Source organism: Rutidosis leptorrhynchoides, chromosome 8 (assembly GCF_046630445.1).
Source record: "Rutidosis leptorrhynchoides isolate AG116_Rl617_1_P2 chromosome 8, CSIRO_AGI_Rlap_v1, whole genome shotgun sequence".
Classification (NCBI taxonomy): domain Eukaryota; kingdom Viridiplantae; phylum Streptophyta; class Magnoliopsida; order Asterales; family Asteraceae; genus Rutidosis; species Rutidosis leptorrhynchoides.
Genome location: NC_092340.1, coordinates 137,129,286 through 137,141,131, shown reverse-complemented (window position 1 = coordinate 137,141,131; position 11,846 = coordinate 137,129,286). Strand labels below are relative to the sequence as shown.

At 33.0% G+C, this 11,846-nt stretch overlaps 1 non-coding gene across 1 annotated transcript; it reads left to right on the top strand.

The window, feature by feature from the left end:
• Window positions 1-11,217: 11,217 nt before the first annotated feature.
• LOC139865379 (small nucleolar RNA R71) lies at window positions 11,218-11,324 on the top strand. Its single transcript, XR_011764903.1, has one exon. It is a non-coding gene; the product is annotated as a small nucleolar RNA R71 (small nucleolar RNA).
• The last annotated feature ends 522 nt before the right edge of the window (window positions 11,325-11,846 follow it).

The following is an 11,846-nucleotide window of genomic DNA, read 5'->3' as shown; positions in this document are numbered from 1 at the left end:
GTTTTTTTTTTTATCTTTATTTTTTTTTCGTTTAAATGATCCATAACAATAACCACTACTAGTTGTTTTCGCTTCATTTATACATCCTAACTCAAACCCAGAACTCACAGATATGATTTGAATTGCCTCTGGTCGATTAGTTATTAAGGAAGAAGGAGAAGAAGAAATAGAAATAGTAACAGACGGGTTAAATGTATACAGGGTGAGAATAAATCAGATAAAATAGAAATGTCGTGATGGTTATGAGTGTTTGCGGGTGAGCGGTAGGTCGCGAGTTCGAGTCTGGTTCGCGACAACTATTTTTTTAAGTGGTTTTTGAGGTAGTTCTCTTCATTAAAATTTATAATTATTATTTTTATTGTTATTATTATTATTAGTAATATGTTAATAATTATTATAGCTAGTATTATTATTGTTATTGTTATTGTTATTATTAGTACTAGTGTTATCATTTTAAAAAAACTAGTAGTATTATCATTTGTAACATTATCATTATAGTATTATTATTGATATTATTATTAACAGAATTATGAACATACTAATAACCTTTATATTACAAAATTTATAATAAAAGTTGACACGGAAAAAATTATGAATATGGTTATAATTTTAAGTTATAGGAACTATGGATACAAGTTTAGAAACTAAACATGAAGTTTATGATAAATCCTTATTATTATCACTATATTATTAAGGGAACTCATCACTTTTATTAAAACTATTAGGCTTACTAAAATTAACATTTTTTTATTAAAGTTAATATCTTATTTGAGATTATCATTATTAAAATTAACATTATTATTAATAATATTATTATCAATATTATAACTATCACGAATATTATTATTATGTAATTACTAAGATTAGTATCATAACTATTATTAAGAGTAACATTAATATTTTTACAAGTATTATTATCAATATCACTATTAGCATTAATAGAGTTTTTATTTACATTATTACCTTTACTAGTTATATTATGTATTATCAATATTAACATTTTTACATGACAAATATTATTTAAGTATTATTATAATTACTAATTTCAACAGACAAATGCTATATATACAAAAATATATTTAATATACATACAACCTAACTATATTAATATTTCTATATATAAAATGAAACCATATATAATGAAACTTATTAATTTATTATATATAAAATTACATCACTAATAATAACAATATATATATTTGTTCAGTTACGGTTATATGTATTGATGAATATACAAATGATATAGGTTCGTGAATCCAAGGCCAACCCTGCATTGTTCAATGTCGTCATATGTATTTTTACTACAAAATACAGTACAGTGAGTTTCATTTGCCTTTTTTACCCTTTATATTTTTGGGCTGAGAATACATGAGCAATTTTTATAAATGTTTTATGAAATAGACACAAGTAATCGAAACTATATTATATGGTTGAATGATCGAAGTCGAATATGCCCCTTTTTGCTTGGTAACCTAAGAATTAGTAAACCGATCTACTAATTGACGCGAATCCTAAAGATAGATCTATTGGGCCTAACGAACCCCGTCCAAATTACCGGATGCTTTAGTACTTCGATGTTGTTTTTATCATGTCCGAAGGATTTCCCGGAATGATAGGGGATATTCTTATATGCATCTTGTTAATGTCGGTTACCAGGTGTTCAACCCATATGAATGATATTTTTGTCTCTATGCATGGGACGTATATTTATGAGAACTGAAAATAAAAATCTTGTGGTCTATTAAAATGATGAAAATGATCGTTTATGATAAACTAATGAACTCACCAACCTTTTGGTTGACACTTGAAAGCATGTTTATTCTCAAGTACGAAAGAAATCTTCCGCTGTGCATTTGCTCATATTAGAGATATTACTTGGAGTCATTCATGACATATTTCAAAAGACGTTGCATTCGAGTCGTTGAGTTCATCAAGATTATCATTAAGTCAATTATAGTTAGATATATTGAAATGGTATGCATGCCGTCAACTCTCGATGTAATGAAAGAATGTCTTTTCAAAAACGAATACAATGTTTGTAAAATGTATCATATAGAGGTCAAGTACCTCGCGATGTAATCAACTGTTGTGAGTCGTTTATAATCGATATGGACTTTATCCGGATGGATTAGGAAGCGTCTCTACATATTATTAGGCCGCATACCCCTAACCATAACCGATAAGTAATAACCCACACAATAAGGTATACTCACAACGCTCTGTGGGTCTCGAATACACATGAGGTAAAATAGATCAGTTTCATTTACCTTTTCTTTATTCCTACCTCGTTGTGTAATCGAGTTTGCTAAAAACCTATGGATCCCTCTTAGCTCAGCTCTATTAATATCAGTATAAGAGTAATATCCCCCACGAAATCGGTTATGGCTAGTCATTCTACTCCATATTCCATTCATATCAAAATTTTCATCAACCCTTCTACCATTAATTATCAACCTTTGACAATCATTAGATACTAATTCCTCAGGTGTATATATACACAAGGCCTGAGCCATATCTAATAGAGACATATGGCGTGTCACGCCTCTTAACAAAAATATAATAAAACTCCGATCGGTTAAGCTAGCTACCCGAACATTTATTTCAACACTACATAATAATTTCACACACCATTCCCTATATACAGGCCTACGTATAGTAAATAAACATTCCCAATCATTAAAAGTAGAATTACCTTACCTTTGATAAAGTAATTCCCTGATTGGTTCGGCTAATCCCACTGTTTCTAACAGTTCCCAATTTATCACCCTGGGCACTTCAACATCCTTAGACTGAAAAATGTGTAACTTCCTCTGATATTTTGGATAATCTATCCAATGTCTGTCAAATCTTAAATTAGGGTGTAAATCTGGTTCGTGTATATTTAAATATGAAACGACTGGGTGCGGTAGATTTTTTCTGTATTGGTCGTTAATCTCCTGTTCGTCTGCATTCTCAGGAGGAGCATTGTGAGCCTAGGACGCGGATGAAGATTCACCCCTTTTAGTCTGCAAAACACATTAAACACAATTTTTGTGCATCCAAATATGCATTAGTGTTAGCAAAATCATAAATCAAAACAATCATAATGACATGTTTAAACAATATTAAACTTATACACAATTTCATAATATTAATAATTCTACACTTTTTCAATAAGCATATATGAAAATGCATATAAAGTTCTTAAGCATTCTACTCAAATAACATGTCAAAATAATCATTACTAGTAATTAAACAAGTTTCAAATGGCATTCATATCAAAATAATCAAGTTCATGAATTTTAGACTTAAAAAGTCAACAATCTTGCTCAGAAATCATGTTTAAAATCAAAGTTTTGATCATTTAGCAACCTAAACATGTTACACTACTCAATTAAGCATGAACTAATAACAAAATCCGGTCATAACCCGTTTATATCAAAAAACCCCAATTTTGCTCAAGAACACAAACCCTAGATTGTTAAAAATTTGAAGTTTAAGGCTTCTAATCATGTTAAATAACATCAATGTAGGCTATACAAGCATAATATACAAACAATTTAAGCATAATTAAGCTAGAATTCATCAAAATCAAATTAGGTATAATTTTTGCTCAAGAACACTATGAATATGAATTAAAGATTGTTTGGTGTAGAAATTTACCGTTCTCCTTGAAAAACTTCTTGGTAGGATTCTTCTCATCGTGATTTCAGCAAAAAATTTGATAATTAACGGTGAAATTACGAATTTGAGAGTGTTTTGTGTGTGTTTTTCGCAGAAAAATATGAGATTGGGGATGGACTGGTCTTCTGTCGACCAGTTTAATCTGGTCTGGAATTTTCAATTTCCGCGACACCGGATGTGTGTTCCCCAAAAAGCTCTGCCACTGCGGATGTGTATTTATTTAATTAATTTTTTTATGTAAAAACCTTTATTCATAAAACAATTAATTGATTAATTTTTAAAATATTGTTTCCTTTTAGACTGAGGTCGTTTCGGTACGTTCACCTAGTTCGTCCCTCGACAAAATTTTAAAATTTGTCATTTTAAAGCGTTTGTTTTAAAAGCAAAGTTTTTTAGGTTTTTTAATGTTTTTGGCATACTTTAATTCAATAAGATTAAAAATAATGATAACAAAATTTCTCGTCCTGCCCTCGGGTAAAGCAAAACGACCTAGTCTTCAACTCACGACGAATTTTAGAAATCAATTTTTTAACTTAATGAAATAAAGTAAATTTTGTTTTTAAATTCACACCAAACTTAAATTTAAAATGCATAAAATTTCATATAAATATTATTAATATATACATTACTTTTACAAAACTTATATTTAAAATAATATAGTTATATATTAATTTTAAAAAACAAGGTAAAAATCTTTTTGGTCTTTTATCCCACTTTAATCAATCAAATATTATCAAAAATATACGTTCCTCTTTTGGGTAAAGTAATTTCGGCTATTTTACCTAGTTTTACTCCTGACGAATTTTTGACATATTTTGAATTGATCGATTAAAGATATTTATACCTTATGAATAAACGGTAAATTTCGCAGTGATGCATTAAATTTTTGTATGATATCAATAATTTTGGTTTATTATACCAAAATTTATTGAATATCAATTTAATACTATATAGCGAATGATTCAGCGTTTATTATCAAAAGGTTCAAAGCAATAAATATAAATAAAATTAAAACTGTACCTACTTACCTGTGAGATAGAATTCTCAGAGACCTGCTTTAGTCGACTCATAGGAGAGTCGTTCGATTTGGTTTTCCATTGTTACATAAGCGTAACCTCTAATTTTCAATAGCTTTTCTTCTAAACATATGAACGGTCCTTTTCTGCATAAAGTAACGAACTTAGAATTGGGATGTGTTTGATTGTTCAAACATTTCCCTTCGTGTGACCATTTTCCGCATTTATGACATCTTTCAAGGTGTCGTGCTCTTCTTTTTGTTGCGGATTTTGATTTTCCTTTACCAAAATGTATCTTATAATGATTGTTCCTGAGTTCTTTCCTCACTTCGTCCATTTTGCCTCTTATGAATGATACCAGTTCACTCGGGAAGATGTTATTATTACGTTTAGTAATCATAGCATGTAGTAGTAGACCATGGTTCAAATCAAAAGAATTCTTCATCTCGTAAAGCCTAAAAACACAAAAATTCAGAATGGAGGGAGAAGACTAGTTCTTTAGGGTCTGCTGGGGAAAGACCATTTGGAATCCATTTTCGAGAACTACACAAAAACAAAAAATCTAACCCTAGACAGCATTATATTATCCTATAAAACATTTGAATCTCCCCACACTTAGTTAGCTGTGGTATCGAAATTGTGATTAACTTCATTATTAACTTCAATTGGATCATCAACAACTTTCATATCTCTGACTTTTGCTTCAAGCCATTTGTTGATTTCCTCTGTAACATTCACAAATTCAATTAACATCGCCTTTTCTTTAGGCGACAAATTGGATACTAATCGGTTACATAACTTAAAGTTCCCCTTAATCCTAGCATCTTGAATCCGTTTATAAAGTTTCTTCGTTGCACTGCTAAAAACGGGTTCATCTAATTTCATATCAATAACGGGGTTTTTTGTTATCGGGTCATCATTAGGTGTTTCTTCATCTTCCCCAGACTTAGGCGTTTTTATTGGTTCAACAGTTTTGGTTGGTAGAGATCTAAACTTTCGGTTCACAAAGGTGACCGATTTGTCACCATCCCTAAGTATCATTCTACCTTCTCTTACATCAAAGAACGCCTCGGTGGTTGCTAAAAATGGGCGACCTAAAATTAGAGGAATATTAAGGTCTTCCTCCATATTAATAACTATGAAATTTGCAGCAAAGGTCAAACTTCCCACTTTAACAAGTAAATTGTTGGCTATTCCAACCGGGTGTTTAATGGTTTGATCAAATAATTGAACACCTATTCTGGTTGGTCTTAATTTACCCACACCTAATCTTTTGTATAAGGAAAGAGGCATAACATTCGCACTTGCCCCTAAATTTGTGAGCCTATTATACATAGAACCATCATTAAGCAAGTAAGAAATGATAAATTCACCTGAGTCTCCTACTTTAGTAAGTAGAGTTGGTTTGTTAACCTTTTCCGGGTGATCTTTTCTTGGTTCTTTCACTTCTACTTGAACTTCTTGTTCACATTTTTCTTCGTTTCTTGGAATGAAAGGTTTATATAGAAATTCTTCTTCATCACTTCAATTTGAAATCTCTCCATCTTCCACTTTTGCTTTTTCATATGTTGTTGACAACATATTTATGTTTTCATTCTGAGGGTTTTCTTGGGTGGTGAAATTATGATTAACTTCATTATCAACTTCCATCGGACCATGTATATAATGTTTAACTCTGTGACCATTAACTTTAAATTCAATCCCATTTGAATTTATTAACTCTATTGTTCCGTATGGAAAAACTCTTTTTACTATAAATGGTCCAGACCATCTTGATTTCAATTTTCCAGGAAATAGCTTGAATCGTGAATTTAAAAGAAGAACTCTGTCTCCTTCCTTAAATTCTTTTGAACTTCTGATTCTTTTATCATGCCATTTCTTCGTTCTTTCCTTATAGATTAACGAATTTTGATATGCATTATGTCTTAATTCTTCTAATTCGTTTAGTTGACATAATCGTAGACGATCGGCTTAATGCAAATCAAGATTATATGTCTTCAAAGCCTAGAATGCTTTGTGCTCAATTTCTACTGGAAGGTGACATGCTTTTCCGTAAACGAGTTTAAAAGGTGTGGTTCCAATTGGAGTTTTGTAGGCTGTTCTAAAAGCCCAGAGTGCATCCTCCAATTTCATGGACCATTCCTTTGGATTCGATCCTACGGTTTTCTCTAGAATACGTTTTAAAGCTCGGTTGGTATTTTCAACTTGTCCACTTGTTTGTGGATGATAAGCGGTTGAGATTTTATGAATTACTCCATATCTTTTGAGAACTTTCTCAAGTTGGTTATTACAAAAATGAGTACCCCGATCACTTATTAAAGCTTTCGGTGTTCCGAACCTTGCAAAAAGACGTTTTAAGAAGTTGACTACAAATCGTGCATCGTTTGTTTTTTTTGAAAGGCAAACCTACAATCTACACACAAAACCACGAATATTTACGTCTTACTGCCTCAAGTGAGGCTTGAACCCACAACCTCATGGTTGAAGGGTTCCTCTCATACCGCTAGGCCAAGGGCCCTTCGGTAACTCGTGCATCGTTAGTTGGGAGAGCTTGTGCTTCTGCCCATTTAGATACATAATCAATGGCTACGAGAATATATAGATTATTATGAGATTTTAGAAATGGACTCATAAAGTCAATACCCCAAACGTTAAATACTTCACATACTTGAATGACATTTTGTGGCATTTCATCACGTTGACTTATTTTTCCGGCCCTTTGACAAGCATCACAGGATTTACAAAGAAGGTGTGCGTCTTTGAAAATTGTAGGCCAATAGAATCCAGCATCGTAGACTTTTCTTGCTGTGAGTTTAGGCCCATAATGCCCTCCTGTTGGTCCTGTGTGACAATGGTTTAAGATTTGACTAGCTTCATCTCCGAATACGCATCGGCGTATTATTCCATCGGGACAACTTTTGAATAAATGTGGATCTTCTCAAAAATAGTGTTTTATATCACTAAAGAATTTCTTTCGTTTTTGATACGACAACCCTTTTTCAAGGAATCCACATACTAAGTAGTTTGCATAATCTGCAAACCATGAAATTTAATTATAATCGATTTTCAAGAGATATTCATCAGGATAGTTATCTTGTATGGCCGATTCATTTAGAACTTCTAATTCAGGATTTTCAAGACGAGAAAGATGATCAGCGGCAAGATTTTCTGCTCCCTTTTTGTCTCGGATTTCTATATCGAATTCTTGTAAGAGTAAGATCCAACTAATTAATCGTGGTTTGGCATCTTGTTTTGAAAAGAGGTATCTAAGAGCAGAATGATCAGTATAGACCACCATTTTAGCTAGAACGAGATATGAACGAAATTTGTCAAAAGCAAAGACAATATCAAGGAGTTCTTTTTCATTAGTTGGATATTTTGTTTATGCTCCTTGTAATGTCTTACTAGCGTAATAAATAGGTTGAAATCGTTTTTCAATTCTTTATCCTAAAACGGCTCCCATTGCAAAATCACTTGCATCGCACATGAGTTCAAATGGTAGATTCCAATTTGGAGTTATCATGATCGGCGCATTAGTGAGTTTTTCTTTAAGAATATTAAAAGATTTGATGCATTCATCAGAAAAGATGAATGGAGCATCCTTTTCTAGGAGTTTATTCATAGGAGTGGAAATTTTAGAAAAGTGTTTTATGAAACGGCGGTAAAAACCGGCATGCCCTGGAAAACTCCTAACTCCTCTAACATTGGTGGGATGTAGAAGTTTAGTAATTACATCTACTTGAGCTCTATCCACTTCAATTCCTTCCTTTGAAATTTTATGACCAAGAACGATGCCTTCTTTAACCATGAAATGACGTTTTTCCTAATTAAGAACTAGATTTGATTACTCGCATCTAATAAACATTCGTTCAAGATTAACTAGACATGTTTCAAATGTATCACCGAAGACTGAAAAGTCATCCATGAAAACTTCCATGCATTCCTCTATCATGTCGTGAAAAATCGCCATCATACACCTTTGAAAGGTTGCAGGGGCATTGCAAAGTCCAAATGGCATGCGTTTGTAAGCAAAAGTACCATAAGGCACGTGAAGGCGGTTTTCTCTTGGTCCTCGGGTGCGATTGGAATTTGAAAATATCCGGAGAAACCGTCAAGAAAACAATAGTAACTATTCCCAGCTAACCTTTCCAACATTTGATCAATGAAAGGTAAGGGAAAGTGATCTTTTCTAGTGGCGTCATTTAATTTTCTATAATCAATACAAACACGCCATCTTGTTACAGTCCTAGTAGGAATAAGCTCATCTTTTTCATTTATGATGACAGTCATGCCACCTTTCTTAGGTACACATTGAACTGGGCTTACCCATGGACTATCAGAGATTGGATAAATTAGATCTGCATCAAGCAGTTTAATTATTTCTTTCTTAACAACATCTTGAATATTTGGATTTAGTCTTCGTTGGCGTTGCACATATGTTTTATGACCTTCTTCCATAAGGATTTTATGTGTGCAATACGAAGGACTTATGCCTTTAATGTCATGAATCTTCCATGCAATAGCTGGTTTATGAGCTTTTAGCATAGAAATGAGTTGAGATTTTTCATTTTCCGTAAGAGAAGACGAGATTATTACAGGTAATTCAGATTCACCATGTAAATAAGCATATTCTAAATGGTTTGGAAGTGGCTTTAACTCTAATATCGGTGGTTCTTCTATCGATGATTTGTATCGATATCTGTCTTCCTCTTTTAGTATTTGAAGTTCTTCTATTGTTGGTTCGTATTTATTAGCCATGAGTGTAGCTAACATTTCAGCTTCATCAATTGGTCCAGTTCCTTCTCCTAAAGAACATTCTCATATTCCTTGTAATTCTGGAAATTCTTGTAACAATTCTGCATGTGAATCTATGGTTTGAATATAATAACATGTATTATCTGCAGATTGCGGTTGTTGCATAGCTCTATCAACTGAAAAGGTAACACTCTCGTCCTCTATACTTAGGGTCATTTTCTTACCAAACACGTCTATTATTGCTTTAGTTGTGTTTAAGAATCGTCTTCCTAATATGAGAGGAACTCGAGAATCTTCTTCCATGTCCAGAATAACAAAATCTGCTGAGAATACTAAAGTACCAACTTTAACTAGCATGTTCTCTATTATCCCTCTAGGATATTTTACTGATCGATCTGCTAGTTGTATACTTATTCTTGTTGGTTTCATTTCTCCGAGGTCTAGTTTAGTGTATAATGAATACGGCATTAAATTTACACTAGCACCTAAGTCTGCCAATGCTTCTATTGAATTAAGACTACCCAGAAAACATGGAATTGTGAAACTTCCTGGATCTGAGAGTTTTTCTGGTAGTTTATTCAATAGCACTGCATAACAATTAGCATTCATTGTAACAGCCGAGAGTTCTTCCATTTTCTTTCTATTTTTGATTAGATCTTTCAGGAATTTAGCGTATCTTGGCATTCCTGAAATTACATCAATGAAAGGAAGATTGACATTTATTTGTTTAAACATATCTAAGAATTTGGATTGCTCGGCTTCAATTCTTTCTTTTCTCATTTTATTCGGGTAAGGAAGTGGTGGTTGGTATGGTTTAACATAAGGTTTAGCCTTAATTGTATTATCTTCATTAACCTTTTCAACTACTGGTTCTGTTTCCTTCTCTTGCTCAGGCTGTGGTGCCTGTGTAGTAGGAATAGAGTCATCAGAAATTACAGGTATTTCAGGTGGTTTAAGTGTAATACCACTTCTCGTGGTAATGGCTTTAGCTGTTTCATTCCGGGGGTTAGCATTTGTATCGCTAGGTAGACTCCCCGGTTTTCTTTCACCTATCAAACTTGCTAGGTTACTTACTTCTTGTTTTAGATTTTGAATAGAAGCTTGTTAATTTCTAAATGCTTGAGCATTTTGTTCATTAGTTTGTTTCTGAGATGTGAAAAACTGCGTTTCAACTAGCTTCGACATCATATCTTCTAAATTTGGATTTTTATCATCGGTTTGTGGTGGTTTATTTGGAAAAATAGGTCTTTGTTGGTTGTAAGTATTATTGGATACTTGTTGATTGCTAGGACCTTGTTGGTTGTTGTATGAAATATTTCGGTTATAATTCTGATTTTGATTGTTGTTTGGTCTTGGCGGTTGATAATTATTTTGATAATTATTTCCAGGACTTTGGTTCATATATGAAACATTCTCTCTTTGTTCCATTGTTTGTTCAATACTGAGACAATCTTTTGTCAAAGGTGGTCCTCCACACTGCTCACAACTAATTCACATTGCGTGAATATCTTTAGTCATGTTTTCCATTCGTCTATCGAAAGCATCTAACTTTGCGGAAATGGAATCAAAGTCATGGCTAGAATTGGCTCTGGCCGCTTTAGATGAACGAGGAATATCTTTTTCCTGGTGCCACTCATGTGAGTGGGAGGCTGTGTTATCAATAATTTTATAAGCTTCAGTTGCGGTTTTCTTCATAATGGAACCACCAGCTACTATGTCGATGTCTTTTTGTGTAGTAATGTCGCATCCTTGGTAGAATATTTGTACTATTTGATAAGTGTCTAAACCATGTTGAGGACATCCTCTCAACAACTTTCCAAATCTTGTCCATGCCTCATATAAAGTTTCATTTGGCTTTTGTGTGAACGTAACAATTTCTCCTTGAAGTCTCACGACTTTAGATGCCGGAAAGAATCTTTTAAGAAATTTTTCAACTAAAACATCCCATGTGTCAATCGCCCCTTCAGGTAACGATTCTAACCAATCTTTAGCTTCTCCCTTTAAAGTCCAGGGAAATAACATGAGATAGATCTGTTCATACTCAACTTCTCTGATTTTGAATAGAGTACAGATCCTATTAAAGGTACGAAGATGTTCTTTTGGATCTTCTTTTGGCGTACCACTAAATTGGCATTGATTAGTTACCATGTGTAAGATTTGTCCTTTGATTTCATAATCTGGCACATTAATTTCTGGTTGAGTAATGGCATGACCTTGGCCAGTGCGTGTAGCTCTCATTCGATCTTCCATACTTAGAGGTTCCTGATTTTTCATGATTGAGTTTGTTGAATCTGAATCGCTAGAGGATTCTGATTTAATGGTTTCTTCCTCGACAATCTCTGGTTGAATGATTTGTGGTTCAGGAGGAATGATTAGTGGTTCAGGATCTCTGAATTGTCCTTGAATATCTTC